At 50.5% G+C, this 26,263-nt stretch overlaps 1 protein-coding gene across 2 annotated transcripts in view; it reads right to left on the bottom strand.

Annotated features, from left to right (window-relative positions):
* BMPR1B (bone morphogenetic protein receptor type 1B) overlaps positions 1-26,263 on the bottom strand; it is a 294,174-nt gene that overhangs the window by 190,610 nt on the left and 77,301 nt on the right. For both annotated transcript variants that reach the window (XM_064148356.1, XM_064148357.1), the window contains exon 3: positions 4,119-4,180. The gene's annotated coding sequence lies outside the window, so the exon portion shown is untranslated. The remainder of the gene's footprint in view (positions 1-4,118; positions 4,181-26,263) is intronic.

Below are 26,263 nucleotides of genomic sequence, written 5' to 3'. Positions count from 1 at the left end.
CTCAGCCTGCCCTCAGAGCAGAGCTGCTGCTGCCCTCTCAGCATCTTGGTGGCCTTCTCTGGTGTCATTCTAACAGTTCCATGTCCTGCTTGTGTTGGGGGCTCCAGAACTGCACTCAGTAAGTGTACACATCATGAGTACAACAGCAGAGCCATTACACTTTGGTTGTACTGACAGTTTGCACCACAGACTTCTGCATTTAACAGGACATTGTTTCCAGGGGCAACATCTTACAAATTGAACTAACTGCCAACATGGGGCAGCATCAAGCTGAGCAGAGGCTCACAGGATGTTAGGGGTTGCAAGGGACTCTGCAGATCTTCCAGTCCAACCCCCTTGCCACAGCAGGACCAGAGAATCCAGCACAGGTCACACAGGAACACATCCAGACAGGGCTGCAAAGGCTCCAGAGAAGGAGACTCCACAACCTCTCTGGGCAGCCTGTGCCAGGGCTCTGTCACCCTCACAGTAAGGTAGTTCTTGCTCATGTTGAGGTGGAACTTCCTCCCCTGGAAGTCATGCCCATTACCCCCTGCCCCATCCCAGGGTGCAACTGAGAAGATTTTGTCTCCTCCCTCCTGACCCCGAGCCTTTAAACATTTATAGACATTGATTAGACCCCCTCTAAGTCCTCTTCACCAGACCAAACAGCCCCAGCTCCCTCAGCCTCTCCTCACAGAGCAGTGCCCCGGCCCCTTAATCATCTTTGCAGCCCTCCTTTTGGACTCCCTCAAGCAGACCTCTGTCCCTCCAGGGGCACTGCTGTTTATTTCCTTCCCCAGCCTCTTTAACACTTCTATCACACGTGGAAAAACTCAACCATTATGTCTGCCACCACTACATTTCTGGCTGATTCTTTCCCAAACCTCTCCTTACATTGCTGTGTGATATTGATTCTTTTAACTGATAATTTGAACTCTGTTTTGCTCCCAAACTGAGGAAACTAACTACATGTCAGATACAGTTTTCCTGGTTGGCCTCTGTCTTAGAATCATTGAATCAAGCAGGTTGGAATAGAGCTCCAAGCTCAGCCAGCCCAACCTAGCACCCAGCCCTGCCCGATCCACCAGACCATGGCACTAAGTGCCTCATCCAGGCTTTGCTTGAGCATCTCCAGGGATGGCAACTCCACCACCTCCCTGGGCAGCCCATTCCAATGCCAATCACTCTCTCTGCCAACAACTTCCTCCTAACATCCAGCCTGGACCTCCCCTGGCACAGCTTGAGACTGTGCCCCCTTGTTCTAAAAGCCTACATCATTTTTCATCACCTCTCAGCTATTTACAGATGGAGCAAGATGAAAAATTAGGTGCAAGGACAAGATTGATGAATTCTTACTTCTATTTCAGACTCCAAACTCTGTGCAAAGCAGCCTGTAAATGACCCCTGAATGCCAAGGTGGGCAGAGAAACCATGAAGCAAGAATCTTTGACCTGAACTGCAAGGAGGGAGCAGCCTCTGCTCCTTGGTGGCAAGCAACAGGAGCAGAGGAAATGGTTTCAAGCTGCACGGAGGGAGGGTTCAGGCGGGATCCTAGGAACTATTTCTTCCCAGAGAGGGCTCTCAAACACTGGAATGGCAGGGCAGTGCTGGAGTCCCCATCTCTGGAGGTGTTTAAGCAGCCTGTGGAGCTGGTGCTCAGGGACATGGCTTAGCAATGACCCTAACCTTGGGTTGAAGCTTGGACCAGATGAGCTTTGAGACCTCTTTCAAGTGGATGTTTTCTATGACTCTGTAACTGAAAGGAACTTTAAAACCTCTATGCAGAGTCTGTATAAGAATGATGCTAGGGAATTTTTTGTCCCAATAAAATTCCTCATGCAAATGGTCATCTGGGCCAGGAACCCAAGTGCAATACTGTTTTCATCATCTAATGATGCACGGTTTAGTTCAGGAGGAGGGAAGAGGCCAGGGGAGGAAAAGAAACAGGACCAACCTTTAAATAGTATAACAGCAGCATAAGTAATCCCTTACTGCATCATGAAACAGCTCCTAGGTGAGGACCTGTTGCATTGCTGGCCTGTTAACAGCATGACAGAATCAAGCAGGTTGGAAGAGACCTCCAAGCTCAGCCAGCCCAACCTAGCACCCAGCCCTGCCCAAGCAACCAGACCATGGCACTAAGTGCCCCAGCCAGGCTTGGCTTCAACACCTCCAGGCACAGCCACTCCACCACCTCCCTGGGCAGCCCATTCCAATGCCAATCACTCTCTCTGACAACAACTTCCTCCTAAAACCCAGCCTAGACCTCCCCTGACACAACTTCACACTGTGTCCCCTTCTTCTCCTGCTGCTTGCCTGGCAGCAGAGCCCAACCCCACCTGGCTACAGCCTCCCTTCAGGGAGCTGCAGACAGCAATGAGCTCTGCCCTGAGCCTCCTCTGCTGCAGGCTGCACACCTCCAGCTCCCTCAGCCTCTCCTCACAGGGCTCTGCTCCAGGTCCCTCCCCAGCCTTGCTGCCCTGCTCCGGACACCTTCCAGCACCTCAACATCTCTCTGCAATGGAGGAGCCCACAGCTGGACACAGCACTCAAGAGGTGGTCTGAGCAGTGTTGTTCAACTGCTGGTTGCCCCAGACAAGAGACCAACACTCACCTAGTTACAACCTCCTTTCAGGTAGTTGTTGACAGCAATCACAGCTCCTTACTTTGACTTTCCCTCCCTCTTCCTCCTCCTCCCCCCAGTTTTGTTTTACACCGGAGAACCCTGTTACTGTCACTTGCAGAGAATGGAAAAGCTGCTACGGTTTTCATACTAAACCCAGGGAAAAAAAGCACCCAGCAGCTGTTCCTATTTTGTAGGAAGTCTGTCAGAGTAATGATGTCATGGAAAAAAAGGCTGGAATCCATGGAAAGGAGTCAGACAGGAGAGCCATTCAAAGCCCCCCAACGCAAGCTGCGCTCTGTGCCTCGCACTACAACACAAGCAGGCCAAGAGTGCAGCTCCTTACAAATGCTGCCTGAGAGCAGGCAATTAAGGCAATTTCACTGCTTTACTTCAATCATTCCCTTTTGCTCCTGGAGCTAAGCAAAAAGCAATATATAAAAGGCACAACTGGATTGCTGTCAGTGAAGCTCATTTTCACCCTGAAAGGCATTTACATCTATGTGGGTATCACTGCTCCAAGCTACCTAGGAACAAAGAAGCTCTTCCAGCAAGATTCTCTATTTACAGGTGAGAAGCTCCCCAGCCTTTCTGCCCTTCTCTCAACACCTTCCAGCACCTCAACATCTCTCTGCAATTGAGGGGCTTAAAGCTTATCTTCCTGTACTTCATACACTTGTATCAAATCAACATCTCTCTCCTTTACCTGGAGCCCTGTGCACTGCTTGCTGCCCGTGTGCCAGTCTGCAGCAGATGTAACAGAAGCCTAATTCCCCACCCAGTTAACTGCCAAGGTAAAACTCCTCACACTTTCTGCCAGCTGTCACCCTATGGCTTTACCACTGACACCAAATTGAGGCTTTTCCCCATCACACACACAGCCCAATTACTGAATCCTTCAACAATCCTCCTGAAAAGCCCCCAGATCCTTTTTCCTGAAGCAGAAGGCAGGAGCTTGAGCAGCTCTTTGTTTGAACAACCTGTGGATGTTCCACTCTGCAGCACGCTGCTCGTTTACCCCAGGAGAGCTGTGAGTCAAAGCAAGGCAGCTGAAGCTGTTGAGCAATAACCACATGGGGACCAGAGACATTTCCTGAACATGAAGCTTAGGCCTAGCAGAGTTTCTCTGAATATATGAGATGGCCATGGACAAGCAGCCTGCACTGCAGCCATGCTGCTAACACCTGCTGACCCAGTGCTGCCCCTTACCTCCAGCTGCTTTCTCAGCCAGCTGCCATTGTTTTCCTGGCAGAAGGCAATTCTTTTTCCCTTGAACACCACCTTGGGTAACAAGCATTCAAAGAAGCAAGAAAACCCAAACGTGCATAGCCATGCCTTTCTCAAGTAGCCTACTCACTACAGCCTGTAGCACCAAGAGCATCTCAACTGATTGATTCAGCTTCTCCAAGTCCAGGTCACAAACAGCAACTGTCCTCCCTGTTCACTTCATGCTCGAGCACATCACAAGTAAAGATCTTCACAGAAAAACAAAATTACTCAACTCAGTCCTTACCTGAAGAAATCTTAATGTTCAAGAAACTTTGTTGTCTTGCAGTTTAGGCAGAGTGGTGAAAGCTGCAACAGAGAAGAAAGAGACATGTAAGGGAACGGAGACAGCAATCTTTTAGCACTGCATGTCAAGCACTAACTGTACAATGCTGCACATGCATGCTACAGGGCTGGCTGCTAGGTGGGACTGGATGATCACAGAATCATAGAATCAAGCAGGTTGGAAGAGACCTCCAAGCTCAGCCAGCCCAACCTAGCACCCAGCCCTGCCCAACCAACCAGACCATGGCACTAAGTGCCCCAGCCAGGCTTTGCTTCAACACCTCCAGGCACGGCGACTGCACCACTTCCCTGGGCAGCCCATTCCAATAACAATCACTCTCTCTGACAACAACTTCCCCCTAACATCCAGCTTAGACCTCCCATGGCACAACATCATCATCATCATACAGTCAAGCAGGTTGGAAGAGAGCTCCAAGCTCAGCCAGCCCAACCTAGCACCCAGCCCTGCCCAATCAACCAGACCATGGCACTAAGTGCCCCAGCCAGCCTTGGCTTCAACACCTCCAAGGATGGCAACTCCACCACCTCCCTGGGCAGCCCATTCCAATGCCAATCACTCTCTCTGACAACAACTTCCTAACAACATCCAACCTCAACCTGCCCTGCCACATCTTGAGATTCTGTCTCCTTCTTCTATTGCTGCTTGCCTGGCAGCAGAGCCCAACCCCACCTGGCTACAGCCTCCCTTCAGGGAGCTGCAGACAGCAATGAGCTCTGCCCTGAGCCTCCTCTGCTGCAGGCTGCACACCCCCAGCTCCCTCAGCCTCTCCTCACAGGGCTCTGCTCCAGGGCCCTCCCCAGCTTTGTTGCCCTTCTCTTGAAGGTCTCTTCCATTCTGGCTGATTCTACAGTTCTATGATTCTAGTAAGAGCTATTTTTTCACCTCCTTTTCCAGTGCTTCAGATGAGGTAGGGAAAGGTAAGAGTTCAGATCTACCTCTATGCATTACTCATAATGCTCATGTTGTGGTTAGACAGACTAAATAAGGAAGGTCCTTTAAATCAAGAAGGTCCTGCTGACACTGTATTTCTTGTCACTAAACAACTCAGTCAATTGAATTAGGCACTTCAGGAAGAGGTGCAAGATTGAACTCAGATGCACTCAACTCCTATGGACTTCTAATGAGGCTCTTCTGCAAAAACAAATCAAACACCTACTTGCTTAATCCAGGGATTTGATTACAACCCAGCAAACACTCGAGGAAGCCTAATTGGTAATTAGCATCCTGAAATGTGGCTAAACATCACACTATGAGGCCCAGTTTCTACTGGCCACAAAAAGGCTCCTTATCCAAAAGGGATATCCAGATGGCACCCACTGGCACACACCCGCTGCCCCCTGAGGAGAGAAGCTGTGGGTTTAATCCTTCTTGTGTCTTGGTGAAAACATCATTGGAGCATCACAGCCCGCTACATCTACTGCTCCTTCACCTGCATTTGCTGTCAGAATCGTGTGAAGTCTTTATTGTTCGCTGAGGATTGTTTGCTTGACTTGGTTTTATAGGGACTGACCTACAGTCAGAGTCCAAAGCTTTAGTGTAAGAGACATCCTATATGAACACCTGCAGAGACCAAACCTTGTTCATTCCTTTAGTCACAGGGACAGCACAAGCTGCCTTCCACAGAGTCACAGAATGTCAGGGGCTGGAAGGGACCTCCAAGGCTCATCCAGTCCAACCCCCCTGCCAGAGCAGGATCACCTCGAGCAGATCACACAGGAACATCCAGGTGGGTTTTGAATATCTGCAGAGAGAGAGACTCCACAACCCCCCTGGGCAGCCTCTTGCAGGGTTCTGTCACCCTCACAGCCTGGAGAAGAAGAGGCTCAGGGGAGACCTTATTGCTGTCTAAAACTACCTGAAGGGTGGTTGTGGCCAGGAGGAGGTTGCTCTCTTCTCTCAGGTGAGCAGCACCAGAACAAGAGGACACAGCCTCAGGCTGTGCCAGGGGAGATTTAGGCTGGAGGTGAGGAGAAAGTTCTTCCCTGAGAGAGTCATTGGACACTGGAATGGGCTGCCCGGGGAGGTGGTGGAGTCGCCGTCCCTGGAGCTGTTCAAGGCAGGACTGGACGTGGCACTTGGTGCCATGGTCTGGCCTTGAGCTCTGTGCTAAAGGGTTGGACTTGATGAGCTGTGAGGGCTCTTCCAACCTTGGTGATACTGTGATACTGTGATGTTCAAGGTCTAGCTGAGGATGCTTCTGCTGTCTGCAGATAGGTTTGGACCATATGACCTTTGGAGGTCCCTCCCAACCCAGACCATTCTTTCATATATATATATATATATATATATGTGTGTATGTGTGTGTGTATGTATATATATATGTGGTATTTACTGCACATGTGCCAATCAATTCAACAATTCATCACCAAAGCCTAAATCTGGACTATGTAGAGTACTTCAGACTGATTGCTCAGGGCAGACCACAGAGTGAGCCCCTGCAGAAGCATGGCTCCCTAGATACCAGCTACCCAGTGTGCCATGCAACTGGAACGTAAGAGAGAAAGCTCGCAGCATCTCTAACAGCATTGTTAAGTGACAGACGATTGGTTCATTTCTGCTCCCTCTGCCAGCCAGGGAGGACCACCCCAAGGGAGGGAGACATTCAAATGCACACAAGGGACATTTCCATTCTGACTGAGCGCTGGTGAGATGAAAAGGATGTCCCAGATACACAGTCTGGGGAAACAGGAATGAGAAACAAACAGTTCGAGTGTGAAAAACACAGTGAGGGTTTTAGCCAAAACATAGCACAAGGAGCAGGTGTTGATCTGCTGGAAGGTAGGAGAGCCCTGCAGAGGGACCTGGCCAGGCTGGATGGGTGGGCAGAGGCCAATGGGATGAGATTGAACAAGGCCAAGGGCAGGGTTCTGCACTTTGGCCACAACAACCCCAAGCAGCACTACAGGCTGAGGACTGAGTGGCTGGAAAGCAGCCAGAAGGAAAGGGACCTGGGGGTACTGATAGATAGTAAGCTGAAGATGAGCCAGCAGTGTGCCCAGGTGGCCAAGAGAGCCAATGGCATCCTGGCCTGCATCAGGAGCAGTGTGGCCAGTAGGACAAGGGAGGTTATTCTGCCCCTGTGCTCAGCACTGGTCAGGCCACACCTTGAGTACTGTGTCCAGTTCTGGGCTCCTCAGTTCAAGAGAGATGTTGAGGTGCTGGAAGGTGTCCAGAGAAGGGCAACAAAGCTGGTGAGGGGCCTGGAGCACAAATCCTATGAGGAGAGGCTGAAGGAGCTGGGGGTGTGCAGCCTGCAGAAGAGGAGGATCGGGGGGACCTCACTACCTGAAGGGACATTGTAGCCAGGTGGGGGGTGGCCTCTTCTCCCAGGCAACCAGCAACAGAACAAGGGGACACAGTCTCAAGCTGTGGCAAGGTAGGTCTAGGCTGGATGTTGTTAGGAAGTTGTTGGCAGAGAGAGTGATTGGCATTGGAATGGGCTGCCCAGGGAGGTGGTGGAGTCGCTGTGCCTGGAGGTGTTGAAGCCAAGCCTGGCTGGGGCACTTAGTGCCATGGTCTGGTTGCTTGGCCAGGGCTGGGTGCTAGGTTGGGCTGGATGAGCTTGGAGGTCTCTTCCAATCTGGTTGATTCTATGATTCTATGTGTTGTGAGAAGGCAGAGCACACTTATCTTCCTAAGGCAGGGCACCTGAGCAAACATTTCTTATCCTGACCTAGTGCAACCAGAGACTTCCAGAGCTTATATGGTAATGCACCTCACTTCAAAGATTTCCTTAGGCTACATCAGGAGACAAAACCCCTAACAGCCAAAATTTGAGCACTGAAGGAAAGGGCAATGCCAAATGGTCATGGCTGCCCAAATGAAAAGAAGTGCTCAGGGAGGTGAAACCTTTCTTCTTCTTTTGCTGTTTCCTGCAATTGCAAAAACCTTTCATAGAAAGGAGAATTAAAAATGTTTCTATAAATATATGAAGGGCAAGAGAAGGGGCAAGGACAACCTCCAGTCCTAACTAGATAGAGAGGGGAATATAGTGACAAAGGATGAGGAAAAGGCAGAGATGCTTAACACCTTCAACATCTCTCTGCAATTGAGGAGCCCAGAACTGGACACAGCACTCCAGGGGTGGCCTGAGCAGTGCTGAGCACAGGGGCACAAGAACCTCCCTTGTCCTGCTGCCCACACTGCTCCTGAGCCAGCCCAGGATGCCACTGGCTCTGCTGCCCACCTGGGCACACTGCTATTGCCTTCATGGCACTGCCAAAATTCTGGATCATTTCACTCCTTGTCTGCATTCCAAAGTTTCAGCAACCATACAAGGAATTGTTTTTCACCTTTTTAATCTTATGGATTAAATATTTTAGAGGAAAAGAAAACCCTTGGAGCAGAAAAGAGACCTCCCAGCTTATAACTCACCTATTAAAGAGGACCTCCTGCTATGAGCAACTAGTTCCTAAGTGTTGACTTAACAGAATCCATCATTGCAAACGAATGGATCATGATGTCTGCACCAAACTAAATGACTCCCAGTTGCAAAAAGCTGTCCCAGTTGGTGAAATATGGGGGGGCAGGTGTTTTTACAGGAAAACAAAATATTATGGAACTCTTAAAACCATGAGGACCTTTCAGACACCAGAAGTGAAAAGCAGGAAGCCTGCAAAGTCTGGTTTTGTGCAAGAGTCTTCCTGCCATCACTACAGGATAGAATCAACCAGGTTGGAAGAGACCTCCAAAACTCAAAGTTGGTTTTTCCCCCTTCTCCTCCTTTGTACATATACTGATATAAATAACTCCCTGGGGGCAGCACCAGCTCTTAGAATCATAGAATCAATCACATTGGAAGAGTCCTCCAAAACTCAAAGTTGGTTTTTCCCCCTTCTCCTCCTTTGTATATATATTGATATAAATAACTCCCTGGGGGCAGGACCAGCTTTTAGAATCATAGAATCAACCAGGTTGGAAGAGACCTCCAAGCTCAGCCAGCCCAACCTAGCACCCAGCCCTGGCCAAGCAACCAGACCATGGCACTAAGTGCCTCATCCATGCTTTGCTTCAACACCTCCAGGCACAGCCACTCCACCACCTCCCTGGGCAGCCCATTCCAATGCCAATCACCCTCCCTGCCAAGATCTTCCTCCTAACATCCAGCCTGCTGAATCTTCCCCTGCTGATTCATTAGCTAGCAGAAATGACTCCCTTTCAGGGAACACAATCCATCTTATTTCTTGTGAATGCCAAAACCTTTCTGTAAAGGGTTAAGCCTCCTGGGTGAGTGGTCTTGACCCTGACCCCACATCCTCCTGACTCCTCTCTGGTGGTGGGTCCGAACCTTACTCCAGGTGTAGTGCTTAGCCCACTCTTGCTTCCTGTCTAGACCCCTACAGAAAGAGAGGAACATCCTGGTCTGTCCTCTCTTGCCCTGTCTCCTTGCCTGAGAGCATCACCCTCCTCTTAGAATAACATAGAATAACATAGAATCAACCAGGTTGGAAGAGACCTCCAAGATCATCTAGTCCAACCTATCACCCAGCCCTATCCAGTCAACTAGACCATGGCACTGAGTGCCTCATCCAGTCTTTTCTTGAACACCCCCAGGGATGGGTGCCTCCACCACCTCCCTGGGCAGCCCATTCCTCCTGCTCTTTGTTTTACCACATGGCCATGAGTCCACATGGCAGACAAACAAACCCATTGCCATCAATGTGGTTGTATATATATATATGTATATATTACATCTTGTTTTCCCTTCCCTGTGCCCCTTTGTAACTTCCCTACTTCAAATAACCTTTAATTCATTGTTAAAGTTTGCTCTTTTAACTCCCATATCGAAGTGAGACTATTTATTTGGTGTGCTTTCCCTTTTCCTCTCTACATCTAATTCACAGTATCACAGTATCATCAGGGTTGGAAGAGACCTCACAGATCATCAAGTCCAACCCTTTACCACAGAGCTCAAGGCCAGACCATGGCACCAAGGGAGGGGAAAGGGAAAGGCATTCTAGAAATTGTTCTTGCTTCTATTAACTATATTTGAGTCTCTGGGAAATTTAAACCAGAAGCAAAACACTTTCAAATAAGATGGGCAGGTGAAAGGCACAGTCTAAGTATTTTCTTGCCTTAAATATACTGAATGAAAGTCACTGGAGTCATAGGAGCACAGAAAACATCTGGCTGGAAGAGTCCTCCAAGCTCATCCAGTCCAACCTTAGCACCCAGCACTGCAGGCTCAACACCAAACCACATCCCTAAGCATCAGCTCCACAGGCTGCTCAAACACCTCCAGGGATGGGGGCTCCAGCACTGCCCTGGGCAGAGCATTCCAGTGGCTGAGAACCCTCTCTGGCAAGAAATATTTCCTAGCATCCAGCCTGAACCTCCCCTGGGGCAGCTTGGAACCATTTCCTCTGCTCCTGTGCCTTGCCACCAAGGAGCAGAAACTGCCCCCTCCTTGCTCCAACCCCCCTGAAGGGAGCTGTAGAGGGCAATGAGCTCTACCTTCAGCCTCATCTTCTCCAGCCTGAACACCCCCAGCTCCCTCAGCCCCTCCTCATAGCCCAGGTGCTCTAGGCCCTTCTCCAGCCTCATTGCCCTTCTCTGGACAGGCTCCTGAATCTTGATGTCCCTCCTGTAGTGAGGGGCCCAGATCTGAACACAGCAGTTGAGGTGTGAAGTCCCCAGTGCTGAGCACAGGAGGATGATCCCCTGCTGCCCACCCTGTTTCTGCTCCCAGCCAGGCTGCCATTGCCTTGCTTGCCCACCTGGGCACTGCTGGCTCATACTGAACAGACTGCTGTGTTTCCCAGATGAGAAGAATCCCTCTCTTTAAACTAGAGTGCATTAAAGGGCTTTCAGAAACGTGAGAGCAACCCACCTTGACAGCACTTCAGACAGGCCTGGGCTTGCACGGAGAATGTACAACCATAGCATCAGTCAGGGTTGGAGGGGACCACAAGGAACATCCAGTCCCAACCCCCCTGCCATGCCCAGGGACACCTCACACTAAAGCAGGCTGCACACAGCCTCAGCCAGCCTGGCCTTAAACACCTCCAGCCATGGGGCCTCAACCACCTCCCTGGGCAACCCATGCCAGCCTCTCACCACTCTCATCACCAACAACTTCCTCCTCCCAGCCACTCTGACTCTCCTCACCTCCAGCTTTGCTCCATTCCCCCCAGTCCTGACACTCCCTCACAGCCTCAAAAGTCCCTCCCCAGCTTTTTTGGAGCCCCCTTCAGATACTGAAAGGTCACAAGAAGGTCACCTTGGAACCTTCTCCTCTTCAGACTCAACAGCCCCAAGTCTTTCAGGCTGTGCTCACAGCAGAGCTGCTGCAGCCCTCTCAGCATCCTCCTGGCCCTGCTCTGGACACTCTCCAGCATCTCCACAGCCCTCTTGTAATGGGGGCTCCAGAACTGGATGCAGTACTCCAGGTGGGGTCTCAGCAGAGCACAGTAGAGGGGCAGAATCCCCTCCCTGGCCCTGCTGGCCACACTTCTGCTGCTGCAGCCCAGGCTCTGCTTGGCTTTCTGGGCTGCAAGTGCACACTGCTGGCTCCTGGTGAGCTTCTCCAGCAGCACCCCCACGTCCCTCTCCTCAGGGCTGCTCTCCAGCCACTCACTGCCCAGCCTGGATTTGTACTTGGCATTGCCTCGGCCTAGCTGCAGCACCTTGCCCTTGGTCTTGCTGAACCTCATGAGGTTGTTCAACGAGATGCAGCTGATGAGCATCCCACTCTGTCTGAGGTCCAGCCCATCCCTCATGTCTTGGCATCACTCTTTGGCTGCATTGCCTTCATTACAGGAGCAGCTCATGAATAACAATGAGCACCCACGATTAGGGGAGATGAGGCAGAGCAACTTCTGCCACCCTGAAAGAGCAATTATGGACCTGTGCCCAGGAGTGGGACCCTTCAGTACCTACAAGTTCATTAACTAAAGCAAACTCTCTGAGGAGTATAGAGTGGTTTATATGGAGATAGAAGACTGCAAAGGATGAAATATTCAGAGGAAGAGAAGGAGCCTCTAATTGCAGACATGCTGGGTCCCAAGTCAGCTTTTTCAGTTGCACATAGTTTCATCAAACATTTTCCTTCAGGCAATGGCAATGAATCCAAAGGAAACTTTGCTCCAGAGAGCAAACAGGGATATATGTGTTTCTGAGCTAAAGGTGAACCATGGAATGGTTTAGGTTGGAAGGGAACTCAAAGCTCAGCCAGTTCAAACCCCCAGCCATAGGCAGGGACACCTCCCACTAGAACAGGTTGCTCAAGGCCTCATCCAACCTGGCCTGGAACACCTACAGGGAGGTTGTGGAGCACAGAAACACCCAATGGGATCAAAGATCACATTGGGTGCTTCTGTGCACCACAACCTCCCTGGGCAACCTGTGCCAGTGTCTCACCACCCTCACTGCAAACAACTTCTTCCTAAAATCCACTTTCAATCTCCCCTCTGCCACTTCAAACCCATTCCTCCTCATCCTCTCATTACAAGCCCTTGTAAATAGTCCCTCCCCAGCCTTCTTGTAGCCCCTTTCGGATGCTGCAAGGCCACTCCAAGGTCTCCTGGAAGCCTTCTCTTCTCCAGGCTGCACAGCCCCAACTCTCTCAGCCTGTCCTCACAGCAGAGCTGCTGCAGCCCTCTCAGCATCTTGGTGGCCTCCTTTGGACTGGCTCAAACACTTTCATGTCCTTCTTGTGCTGGGGGCTCCAGAACTGCCCCCAGGACTGCAGGTGGGGTGTGAGGAGAGCAGAGCAAAGTGGGAGAAAGAGCCACACAAACCTATTTCAACTGCATCAGAGGAGAAATCTTGCAATTAGGGTAGACTTCAGGCAAGCATCATTTAACTTTGTTTGGTCCTACTTAGACTTCCTCTGGAATCATGAATCAATTCTGTATTTAGAATCAAGAATCAACTCTGTATCTAAGAAAATAAGTTCAGATGAAAGCTCTGTAAATTCTTACTTATTTTCACAGTCCTCTGACAGCTTTAAAACCCTAATCCCTCAAACATCTAAACTTGGAAGTCCCAGACCTAGCAAAGCTGGCAGCCCTTGGCTTGGACAAGGGCACTCTGTGCTGGATTAGGAACTGACTGGATGGCTGGGCCCTGAGAGTGGTGGTGAATGGTGCCACATACAGTTGGCAGCTGTCACTGGTGTTGTGCCCCAGGGATCAGTGCTGGGCACAGTCCTGTTCAATATCTTTATTGAGGATCTGGATCAGGGGATTGAGTCCAGCATCAGTAAGCTTGCAGGTGACACCAAGCTAGGAGCAGCTGTGGAGCTGTTGGAGGGTAGGAGAGCCCTGCAGAGGGACCTGGCCAGGCTGGATGGGTGGGCAGAGGCCAATGGGATGAGACTGAACAAGGCCAAGGGCAGGGTTCTACACTTTGGCCACAACAACCCCAAGCAGCACTAGAGGCTGGGGCCAGAGTGGCTGAGAGCAGGCAGGCAGAGAGGGAGCTGGGGGTGCTGGGAGAGAGGAGCTGAAGGTGAGGCAGCAGTGCCCAGGTGGGCAGCAGAGCCAATGGCATCCTGGGCTGGCTGAGGAGCAGTGTGGGCAGCAGGACAAGGGAGGTTCTTGTGCCCCTGTGCTCAGCACTGCTCAGGCCACACCTTGAGTGCTGTGTCCAGTTCTGGGCTGCTGAACTGAAGAGAGATGTTGAGGTGCTGGAAGGTGTTTGGAGAAGGGCAGCAAGGCTGGGGAGGGGCCTGGGCATAGCCCTGTGAGGAGAGGCTGAGGGAGCTGGGGGTGTGCAGCCTGCAGCAGAGGAGGCTCAGGGCAGAGCTCATTGCTGTCTGCAGCTCCCTGAAGGGAGGCTGTAGCCAGGTGGGGTTGGGCTCTGCTGCCAGGCAAGCAGCAACAGAAGAAGGGGACACAGTGTGAAGTTGTGGTGGGGGAGGTCTAGGCTGGATGTTGTTAGGAAGTTGTTGTCAGAGAGAGTGATTGGCATTGGAATGGGCTGCCCAGGGAGATGGTGGAGTGGCTGTGCCTGGAGGTGTTGAAGCCAAGCCTGGCTGGGGCACTCAGTGCCATGGTCTGGTTGCTTGGCCAGGGCTGGGTGCTAGGTTGGACTGGCTGAGCTTGGAGGTCTCTTCCAACCTGCTTGATTCTATGATTCTAAGTTCCTAACCCACATCACTCCTACGACAATCATCTCTGAGAAGTAAACAGCAACCACTTTTGGGTGGTAAATATGACAACTGCACTGGGTCAAAGTCATCCTCCCAGACAGTGATGAAACAAGAGCTGTAGTTTGGAGCTCTTCTGTCCTGTACAGCAAACACAACCACATTTGCTAACTCAAGAGTATGTTCTATGAGTGCCATGTATGAATAAACTCATCTGGGAGGGTGAGGGCCTGCAGCTAAAAGCAGCAAATGCTTGGGCACATCAGGTGGTGGTCAAGCTGAACTTGAGCAAGCTTTCAAATGCCTGCTGAGTACAGGAGGTATTTTTAGCTGTCTTTACAAACTGGAGAGAGTAGTTCCCAAAGCTTGGAAAGGGATTATTCAATTAAATTTTATTTTCCCTGGCATTTTATTGCAAACACACTTCAGACTGGTCTCAGGTTAAGAAAAACAAGCAAAGGGAAAATGCACAGGTTAGAGTTTGCTCTTCTTGAAATTTAGCCCAGAACTGCCAAGTGTTAATCTCTGGAGGAAAAGCAAACTAATGCTGTAAGAGCAGCTCTGATTTCAGACCAAACAGCCTAAAATCTCACACTTCTCATGGATTTCATAGAATCAGCCAGCTTGGGGGAGGCCTCCAAGCTCATCCAGACCAACCTAGCACCCAGCCCTGGCCAAGCAACCAGACCATGGCACTAAGTGCCCCAGCCAGGCTTGGCTTCAACACCTCCAGGCACAGCCACTCCACCACCTTCCTGGGCAGCCCATTCCAATGCCAATCACTCTCTCTGCCAGGAACTTCCTAACAACATCCAACCTAGACCTCCCCTGACACAACTTCACACTGTGTCCCCTTCTTCTCTTGTTGCTTGACTGGCACAGCAGAGCCCAACCCCACCTGGCTACAGCCTCCCTGCAGGCAGCTGCAGGCAGCAATGAGCTCTGCCCTGAGCCTCCTCTGCTGCAGGCTGCACACCCCCAGCTCCCTCAGCCTCTCCTCACAGGGCTCTGCTCCAGGCCCCTCCCCAGCTTTGCTGCCCTTCTCCAAACACCTTCCAGTACCTCAACATCTCTCTTGAATAGAGAAGGAGCCCAGAACTGGACTTCCACTGCCTGAAGGGAGTTCTGGGGTCCTCACTGTAACAGGAACATAGATGTGTTGGAACAAGTCCAGAGGAGGTACACAAAGATGATCCAGGGTCTCGCCCAGCAACCAGCAACAGAAGAAGGGGACACAGTCTCAAGCTGTGCCAGGGCAGGTCTAGGTTGGATGTTAGGAGGAAGTTGTTGTCAGAGAGAGAGATTGGCATTGGAATGGGCTGCCCAGGGAGGTGGTGGAGTCGCTGTGCCTGGAGGTGTTGAAGCCAAGCCTGGCTGGGGCACTTAGTGCCATGGTCTGGTTGCTTGGCCAGGGCTGGGTGCTAGGTTGGACTGGCTGAGCTTGGAGGTCTCTTCCAACCTGCTTGATTCTATGATTCTATGGACACAGTACACAGTTCTTCACAACACACTACTGGCACAAGGTCCCAGGAAGGTTTTGCTCAATCTGACAACTGCAGCAAACTCCCTTCTCTCTTAGTAAGCTTCCAAGGGCTCATGCCAGCAGCAGCATTCCTCCACTACTAGCTGCTGACTCAAACGTGATTATGACAGCTGAAACGTTGCTTTCCTCAACCAGGAGCTAGCCCAACACATTAATATCTGCTTAGGAATGAAAACACTACCTGCAAGTGGGGCTTTTCATATTAACAACTGGGCAGTGTTTCTTCAATCTCAGTGAAATTGTTCACACCCATAATAATGTCACCAGTGACATTCTGTGGCCCTGTGTACTCTGAGCTGTGGGCTGCACATCACATCTCCTTTCCCAAGCCATTTCTATACACAGCTGGCAAGTTCTGACTCTGCAATACTCTCCACCTGAATGGAGCAGGGTTTGGTTCTAACTGCCCCTTATTAGTATTTGCTTATATTTGCTGGGGGAGAAAAGAGATGAAAAGTTCTGTCCCTTTTGCACCAACCTGGAAAGTTTTGTTCCCTCTCCACTAACCTGAAACTTTTGTTCCCTCTCCAGTAACCTGAAAGATGTTGTCCCTTCTTCACTACCCTGAAAAGTTTTGTTCCCTCTCCACTACCCTGAAAAGTTTTGTTCCCTCTCCACTACCCTGAAAAGTTTTGTTCCCTCTCCACTACCCTGAAAAGTTTTGTTCCCTCTCCACTACCCTGAAAAGTTTTGTTCCCTCTCCACTAACCTGAAAAGTTTTGTTCCCTCTCCACTAACCTTTAAAAGTTTTGTTCCTTCTCCACTAACATGAAAAGTTTTGTTCCCTCTCCACTAACCTGAAAAGTTTTGTCCCTTCTGCACTACCCTGAAAAGTTTTGTTCCCTCTCCACTACCCTGAAAAGTTTTGTTCCCTCTCCACTAACCTTTAAAAGTTTTGTTCCTTCTCCACTAACATGAAAAGTTTTGTTCCCTCTCCACTAACCTGAAACTTTTGTTCCCTCTCCAGTAACCTGAAAGATTTTGTCCCTTCTTCACTAACATGAAAATCTTTGTTCCCTCTCCACTAACCTGAGAAGTTTTGTTCCTTCTCCACTAACCTAAAAAGTTTTGTTCCTTCTCCACCAACCTGAAAAGTTTTGTTCCTTCTCCACTACCTGAAAAGTTTTGTTCCCTCTTCACTAACCTGAAAAGTTTTGTTCCTTCTCCACTAACCTGAAAAGTTTTGTTCCTTCTCCACTAACCTGAAAAGTTTTGTTCCCTCTTCACTAACCTGAAACTTTTGTTCTCTCTCCAGTAACCTGAAAGATGTTGTCCCTTCTTCACTAACATGAAAATCTTTGTTCCCTCTCCACTAACCTGAGAAGTTTTGTTCCTTCTCCACTAACCTGAAAGGTTTTGTTCCCTCTCCACTACCCTGTAAAGTTTTGTTCCCTCTCCACTACCCTGTAAAGTTTTGTTCCCTCTCCACTAACCTGAAAAGTTTTGTTCCCTCTCCACTAACCTGAAAGGTTTTGTTCCCTCTCCACTAACCTGAAAGGTTTTGTTCCTTCTCCACTACCTGGAAAGTTTTGTTCCCTCTCCACTAACCTGAAAGATTTTGTCCCTTCTTCACTAACATGAAAATCTTTGTTCCCTCTCCACTAACCTGAGAAGTTTTGTTCCTTCTCCACTAACCTGAAAGGTTTTGTCCCTTCTTCACTAACCTGAGAAGTTTTGTTCCCTCTTTACTAACTTGACAGACTTTGTATTTTCTTCCCCAACCTGAAAGGTTTTGTCCTTCCTTCACTACCATGAGAAGTTTTGTTCCTTCTTCAGCAATCTTTTTAACTACCTTCTGCAAAGCAGAGCCTGATACACTTGTTGTGATGCTGGAAGAGATGCTAGAGTGGATGCTTCCAGAAGCCACCCTAGTAGCTGGCCTATCCAGAGGGAGAAGCACAAAGGACTTCAGTTCCCTTGTGTTCCCTTCACTTCCAAATCCAAAGCCCATTTGTTGACTCTGCTTTCTCAAACTAAAGCATACAGCCACAGTTATGCTGAATGTAAGAACTGCAGCATTAAAGTAACCTCCCAGTTTAAAAGCTCACATGCCACTCTGCAGCAGCCTTCCAGCAAGGTCCCTGGGTATGCAGCCAACCTTCTGCTCCACCTGGAGATCTGGGAAGCAGCCCTGTGGAGAAGGACTCAGGAGTCCTGGTGGACTCTTCTCCCAGGTAACCAGCAATAGAACAAGGGGACACAGTCTCAAGTTGTGCCAGGGTAGGTCTAGGCTGGATGTTAGGAAGAAGTTCTTCACAGAGAGAGTGATTGGCATTGGAATGGGCTGCCCAGGGAGGTGGTGGAGGCACCGTCCCTGGGGGTCTTCAAGAAAAGCCTGGATGAGGCACTTAGTGCCATGATCTGGTTGATTGGTTAGGGCTGGGTGCTAGGTTGGACTGGATGATCTTGGAGGTCTCTTCCAACCTGGTTGATTCTATGATTCTATGACAAGAAGCTATCCATGAGACAGCAATGTGTCCTTGTGGCCAAGAAGGCCAAGGGGATCCTGGGGTGCATTAAGAGGAGTGTGGCCAGCAGATCTCACCTGGAATACTGTGTTTTGAGCTTCCTAGTTCAGGAGAGACAGGGATCTACAGGGGAGAGTACAAGGGAGGACTAAGAAGATGATTAAGGGGCTGGAGCATTGCCCTGTGAGGAGGAAAGGCTGAGGGACCTGGGGCTGTCTGCTTTGGTGAAGAGAAGACTTAGAGGGGATCTAATCAATGTGTACAAATAGCTGAGGGCTGGGAGCCAAGAGGGAGGGGACAAACTGCTCACCTGTGCCCTGGGATAAGGCACAGGGTAATGGGGATAAACTACAGCACAGCAAGTTCTACCACAACGTCAGGAAGAACTTCTTCAGTGTAAGGGTGGCACAGGCTGCCCAGAGAGGTTGTGGAGCCTCCTTCTCTGGAGCCTTTCCAGCCCTGTCTGGATGTGCTCCTCTGTGACCTGTGCTAGATGGTGTGGTCCTGCTGTGGCAGGGGGTTTTGGCACTCAATGATCTGCAGAGGTCAACTCCAACCCCTAACATCCTATGAGCAGCAAAGTTCTTACTACAACAAAGGCAGGCTATTCATGTCAGCCTGCTGCTTCTCAGATGAAGAAGTGAGGAAGATTCTATTTCACCAGGTCTTATTTAAAGCCCAAAAGCACAGAAAACCTCAAGTGTGTTTTCTTTTCATTGCTGCTTTCTATTAGACCAAAGGCTCTATCATTCCAATTAAACATTGTGTAGTGGATTAAAGCTTAGTTGCAGTATTCTAATAAGAGAACCTGGTACTTTCCTGAAAGCTCAGTGCAGAATCCAAGTGAATTAGATCACTGGATGTGAAAGAACAGTAATAGATCACCTCTCTGTCATTCATTGGTTTGCTAAGGGGTATAAAAAGCCAATGCAGAAACAGTTTCTCCTTCCTGACTCTCAGTCACTGGCTCTCTTAGCTTCTCTCTCTCTCTCTCTCTAACCTTGACTGACCAGATAACAGATGAGTTTTGATGGTTATTTTCTACCTGGGGACAGAGAGGGTGGGGTTGCCCCCCTCTGGGCTTTCTTTGTCTGGGGAGAGAAAATTTGATTTCTGTATTATTCATTATAGAACCATGGAATGGTTTAGGTTGGCAGGGAACTCAACACTCAGCCAGTTCCAACCTCCTGACACAGGCAGGGACATCTCCCACTAGAAAAAGTTGCTCAAGGCCTCATCCAGCCTGGCCTTGATCACCTCCAGGGAGGTTGTGGAGCACAGAAGCACCCAATGGGATCTTTGATCTTTGCTCACATTGGGTGCTTCTGTGCTCCACAACCTCCCTGGGCAACCTCTGCCAGTGTCTCACCACCCTCACTGCACAGAACCCTTCCCTAACATCCACTTTCAATTTTCCCTCTGCCAGTTCAAACCCATTCCTCCTCATCCTCTCGTTACCAGACCTTGTCATTAGTCCCTCCTCAGCTTTCCCCCTTCAGATACTGCAAGGCCACTCCAAGGTCTCCTGGAAGCCTTCTCTTCTCCAGGCTGCAGAGCCCAAACTCTCTCAGCCTGTCCTCAGAGCAGAGCTACTGCAGCCCTCTCAGCATCTTGGTGGCCTCCCCTGGACTGGCCCCAACACTTCCATGTCCTTGTACTGGGGGCTGCAGAACTGCACCCAGCATTCCAATCCACCTGCATTTCCTGCATGACAGTCACAGTCAAGCTGAGCTATTCAATAACTGAAAGTAAAGCTAAGCTATTAAATAACTGAGCACCACCTCTGGAGCCTGAACCTTCAGCCTCATCTCAAACTCTGTCCCATACCAGCTAAGGTAATGAAGTACATGAGAAGAAAGAAATGGATCAATCCCTTCACAGTTCCATGTCCTCCTTATGCTGGGGGCTCCAGAACTGCCCACACTAACTGTATACAACTGTAAATGCACGTACCTGTATTGTGCACAAGTACATCTATATGCTTTTCAGTTTAGCTTTGCTGTAAACACAGCTTTATCTTACTTCCAAGCTCTCTGAGATGGTCTGGTAAATTTTGACTGGGGGGACCCGCTTGGTGGCTGTGGGGAGGCCTGTGGATGTGGTCTATCTGGGCTTCAGCAAGGCCTTTGACACTGTCCCCCACAGCAAACTGCTGGCTAAGCTGTCAGCCCATGGCTTGGATGGCAACACTCTGTGCTGGGTTAGGAACTGGCTGGAGGGATGAGCCCAGAGAGTGGTGGTGAATGGTGCCACATCCAGCTGGCAGCTGTCACTAGTGGTGTCCCTCAGGGATCAGTGCTGGGCCCCATCCTCTTTAACATCTTCATAGATGATCTGGATGAGGGCATGGAGTCAGTCATCAGCAAGTTTGCAGATGACACCAAGCTGAGGGCAGATGTGGCTGGGTTGGAGGGCAGAAGGGCTCTGCAGCAGGACCTTGACCGCCTGCACAGATGGGCAGAGTCCAAGGGGATGGCTTCAATAGCTCCAAGTGCTGGTGCTGCACTTTGGCCACAACAACCCCATGCAGAGATACAGGCTGGGGTCAGAGTGGCTGAGAGCAGCCAGACAGAGAGGGATCTGGGGGTGCTGATTGATACCTGCCTGAACATGAGCCAGCAGTGTGCCCAGGTGGCCAAGAGAGCCAGTGGCATCCTGGCCTGCATCAGGAATGGTGTGGCCAGCAGGAGCAGGGAGGTCATTCTGCCCCTGTACTCTGCACTGCTTAGACCACACCTTGAGTACTGTGGTCAGTTCTGGGCCCCCCAGTTTAGGAGGGACATTGAGATGCTTGAGCGTGTCCAGAGAAGGGCAACGAGGCTGGGGAGAGGCCTTGAGCACAGCCCTACGAGGAGAGGCTGAGGGAGCTGGGATTGGTTAGCCTGGAGAAGAGGAGGCTCAGGGGTGACCTTATTGCTGTCTACAACTACCTGAGGGGAGGTTGTGGCCAGGAGGAGGTTGCTCTCTTCTCTCAGGTGGCCAGCACCAGAACAAGAGGACACAGCCTCAGGCTGTGCCAGGGGAAATTTAGGCTGGAGGTGAGGAGAAAGTTCTTCCCTGAGAGAGTCATTGGACACTGGAATGGGCTGCCCGGGGAGGTGGTGGAGTCGCCGTCCCTGGAGCTGTTCAAGGCAGGACTGGACGTGGCACTTGGTGCCATGGTCTGGCCTTGAGCTCTGTGCTAAAGGGTTGGACTTGATGATCTGTGAGGTCTCTTCCAACCCTGATGATACTGTGACACTGTGAAAGGGGGTGGGGGGGAAAGGAGGGAGTCCCAGCCCACCACACACTGTCATTGCAGTCCACTGCATTACAGCAGCTATCTCCCACCCTTCCTATCGCTATCCTTTTCCCTTTTCCCTTCTCTTTTGCTCTCTTCGTGGTCACAGTGCAAAACCAGAACTGACCCAGAAGGTTGATACCCTGCAGCAAGCCAAGAATTGACCCAGACTCGTGGGCCTGATCTCCTGGCACTGTGGTGCCTTTTGGAAAGGGAGCAGGCAGCTCAGCCTGCGGTGTTGTGCTTGGACTCTGTACAGCTCTCCAAAGCAGAGAAAGGGGAGGGGAAAAAAAAAGAAGAAAGAACTACCTTGTTTTCATTCCAGACATGTTTATATAAGGGCTGTAAAGATCCCCAGCAGCAGCAGGCTGGTGATCCCCTGGCCTCTTTCCTGCCCGTTTTTTGCCTCTCCAGCCAGCCACCACCACGCTAACAGCCTGCCACACTTCGCAGCAGGCAGGGTTCAACAGCTGGGCATAAATTACTGCTGCTGCACACCTCAAGCCCAAACTTCTCCACCCAGGCTAGCTGGAGAAAGAAGTAGAAATGGCTTACTGCATCTCAGTCTCATGGCAGAATTTGTTCTGGCATCATCACTTGACATCTAGCCAAGATTGGCCAACAAACCTGGGTACAGCTCAAGCGATAACCATAGAACGGGTTAGGCTGGAAGGGACCTCAAAGCTCAGCCAGGTCCAAGCCCCTGACATAGGCAGGGACACCTCTCACTGGAACAGGTTGCTCAAGGCCTCATCCAACCTGGCCTGGAACACCTACAGGGAGGTTGTGGAGCACAGAAGCACCCAATGGGATCAAAGATCACATTGGGTGCTTCTGTGCTCCATAACCTCCCTGGGCAACCTGTGCCAGTGTCTCACCACCCTCACTGCAAAGAGCTTCTTCCTAACATGCAGTTTCAATCTCCCCTCTGCCACTTCAAACCCATTCCTTCTCATCCTCTCATTACAAGACCTTGTCAATAGTCCCTCCCCAGCCTTCCCCCTTCAGACACTGCAAGGCCACTCCAAGGTCTCTATGAAGCCTTCTCTTCTCCAGGCTGCACAGCCCCAACTCTCTCAGCCTGTCCTCACAGCAGAGCCACCTCTCAGCATCTTGGTGGCCTCCTCTGGACTGGCTCCAACACTTCCATGTCCTGCTTGTGCTGGGGGCTCCAGAACTGCCCCCAGGAGTGCAGGTGGGGTGTGAGGAAAGCAGAGCCAAGGGGCAGAATCTCCTCCCTTGCCCTGCTGCCCACACTGCTCTTGCTGCAGCCCAGCACAGGGTTGTGTCTGGGCTGCACTCCCACTGCAGGCTCCTGTTGAGCTTTGCATCAGCTCAGACCCCCAGGGCCTGTTCCTCAGGGCTGCTCTCAGCCATTCCCCACCCAGCCTTGAGTTGTGCTTAGGATTGCACCCACCCAGGTGCAGGACCTTTCACTTGGCCTTATTGAATGTCATGAGGTTGGCCTGGGCACACCTCTGCAGCCTGCCCAGGTCCCTCTGGGTGGATCCCTATCCTCTAGCAAGTGAACTACCTGGTATTTATCTGACTGATTCTAATACAGGTCACTGAACTTCAGACACCTTTTCCTCACAGAAGAGAAGGAAGTGTAGCCTGGTAGTATGCAGCTACTCACACACCACTAGCAGCCCTGCAGAGTGGAAGCTAACTACGAGGGCTTCAGGGCAGGGACAGCAATTTCACCTCAGACTACAGAGTACATACTGAAGAGTGCAGAGATCCTTGAGCAGCAGGTCTAGGCACAACTAGTAGGTAATAAGAAACAGCAAAATGATCTCTGCTTTCACATGCCCTGGTGCAATTCTGCTTCCTCAGCCAGGGGAGTCAGAAGTGCAGATTTCATCAGAAGCAAAAGCCTTAAGCCAGCTGATGAGGTCTACTGTGGCTTCAGCTGATGGCTCAGCATACACAGCACCGAGCAAGGAAGCTGTTTCAAGGAGCACAAAGATGCACTTTAAATTGATGAGCAAGCACTAAACAATAAGCTCCACATTTCTGTTGTTCCAAGGAGTGCTTGTGTGCCCCACTGAAGCTCAGGGGAATTTCACCATGCACCACCTGGTCCTTCTCATAGAATCAGCCAGGTTGGCAGAGAGCTCCAAGCTCAGCCAGTCCAACCCAGCACCCAGCCCTGGACAATCAACCAGACCATGGCACTAAGTGCCCCAGCCAGGCTTGGCTTCAACACCTCCAGCCACAGCCACTCCACCACCTCCCTGGGCAGCCCATTCCAATGCCAATCACTCTCTCTGACAACAGCTTCCTAACAACATCCAGCCTAGACCTCCCCTGGCACAACTTCACACTGTGTCCCCTTCTTCTCTTGCTGCTTGCCTGGCAGCAGAGCCCAACCCCACCTGGCTACAGCCTCCCTTCAGGGAGCTGCAGACAGCAATGAGCTCTGCCCTGAGCCTCCTCTGCTGCAGGCTGCACACCCCCAGCTCCCTCAGCCTCTCCTCATAGGGGTTGTGTCACACATGTGGCATTGGTAACTTGATCTTAAATGAACATAAGGGTTTTAGGAGGTATTTGTATCAAGTCACCTTCTCAGAAAGGATTCAATCTTCAGCGCTCCTTACCAAGTGTGATGGTTTGGGAGTTACCTGCCCCCCCAACTCTGATGAAATCACCCAGGCTAGACTCAGCCAGCTGGGAGTTAAGGAATGAGGCTTTGTATTCACAGCTCAGCACAAGATGCAAGCAGAGAGTTACAACAGTTGCAGCTAGAGACAGCAATAGACAAGTTAAAGGTAATACACAAACACAACAGCCCTGCCAGAAACCAGAGTCCCCAGGAGGGGCTCCCAACCACCCTGCCACATTCTTTCCACCCCTCTGCCTCACCCCAGAGTAAGGTTGGAGGATCAGCAAGGGGGATTAGAAGCAGAAGGATTAGTTGGGTTACACAGCTGCAAAAGCCCAGGGAGAAAACACAGTCACAGATTCTGACAGAGACTCTCACACACACTCTGTCTTATCTATGTTTGTGTTCTTGCTTTTACCCATCTCAGCAAGCCTGTGAGTGCAGCAGACCTCACCACTGCTTCCTTTTCACAGCCTAGCAGCTAACTTTCCTCATTGAAATATTCCAGCCTCAAACTAGCAGCACATCAAGGGAGCAGAGAAAGCTCCAAGGACACCTTATTGTGACCTTCCAGTATCTGAAGGGGGCTACAAGAAAGCAGGGGAGGGACTTTTTAGGGTGTAAGGTAGTGATAGGTCTGGGGGGAATGGAACAAAGCTAGAGGAGGGCAGATTTAGATTAGGTGTTAGGAAGAAATTTTTCACCATGAAGGTGGTGAGAGACTGGCACAGGTTGCCCAGGGAGGTGGTGGAAGCCTCATCCCTGGAAGCTTTTAGAGCCAGGCTGGATGTGGCTCTGGGCAACCTGCTCTAGTGGGAGGTGTGAGGTCTCTTCCAACCCTGATGATACTGTGATACTGATACTGTGATACTGTGTCTCTTTTGGAAGGGACCAAGTCCCTATGGTCCCTTCTAACCTTGATGTGCTGGTGTGAGCCTAGCTGGGATATTTTGGTGAGAGGAATTAGATGCTAGGCTGTGAAAAGTAAACAGTGGTGATGGCTGCAGCACTCATTGGCTTGCTGACATGGGTAAGAGCAAGAACACAGAGATAACAGAGTTGCTCTCTGGCTCTGGCTGTCTCTCTTCTCTCCCTAACCTGCTGTCTGTGTGATTAATCCTTCTGCTTCCTAACTCCCCTTGCCAATCCTCCAAGCTCACCTTGCATGTAAGGCAAACTCTGGGGTAAGGCAGAAGGGTGGGGAGAAGGTGGCAGGGTGGTTGGGAGCCCCTGCTGGGGACTCTGGTTTCTGGCAGGGCTGTTGTGTTTCTCTATCACCTTTAACTTCTCTACTCCTGTCAATAGCTGCAACTGTTGTAACTCTCTGCTTGTGTATTGTGCCAGGGTAGGTCTAGGCTGGATGTTAGGAGGAAGTTCTTCAAACAGAGAGAGTGATTGGCATTGGAATGGGCTGCCCAGGGAGGTGGTGGAGGCACCGTGCCTGGGGGTCTTCAAGCAAAGACTGGCTGGGGCACTTAGTGCCATGGTCTGGTTGATTGGTTAGGGCTGGGTGCTAGGTTGGACTGGATGAGCTTGGAGGTCTCTTCCAACCTGGCTGATTCTATGATAAGCTGTGAATACAGCTGGAGCTGAATGCTCTTTGAGGTCCCTTCCAACCCTGACAGGTCTGTGAACACAACTAGTGCTAGGAGAAGAAATATGCTTTGCCTTGTGCAGAACTCTAAGAGCCATCCACTTTGCATACCTCTTCTACCTTTTACCTCCCTCACCTTTCTCCTGCTGTACATGAATTTGTCCGAGGACATCGCTTGAAGGTTGCTGGATGCAACGCAAAGAGAATCTCGTTAAATTTTATGCTGTCTGTAGGTAATAAACTTATTACCTCTCTCCTGCCCAGTATTATTTTTGGCTGGAGTCACAGCAATTACTTGCATGCTGCCTTTTATTTTTTTTCTACCATGCTTATTAGGATCATGAACTGAGGAGGAAAATCATTTCCTCGGCGGAAGTTCTCCAAACTTGGAGAACCTCCTTGGAGTGGAAACTGCAGCTTTTATGAATCCCTCTTAAATTTAAGCCTCAGGCTGAGGAAAACACGACTTGGCTGTAACTTAATTAAAAAAAAAAGGAAGAAAACT

The sequence above is a fragment of the Pogoniulus pusillus genome, chromosome 9 (assembly GCF_015220805.1).
Source record: "Pogoniulus pusillus isolate bPogPus1 chromosome 9, bPogPus1.pri, whole genome shotgun sequence".
Classification (NCBI taxonomy): domain Eukaryota; kingdom Metazoa; phylum Chordata; class Aves; order Piciformes; family Lybiidae; genus Pogoniulus; species Pogoniulus pusillus.
Note: the sequence above shows the minus strand (reverse complement) of the source record. Positions and strands in the feature narration are given on the sequence as shown.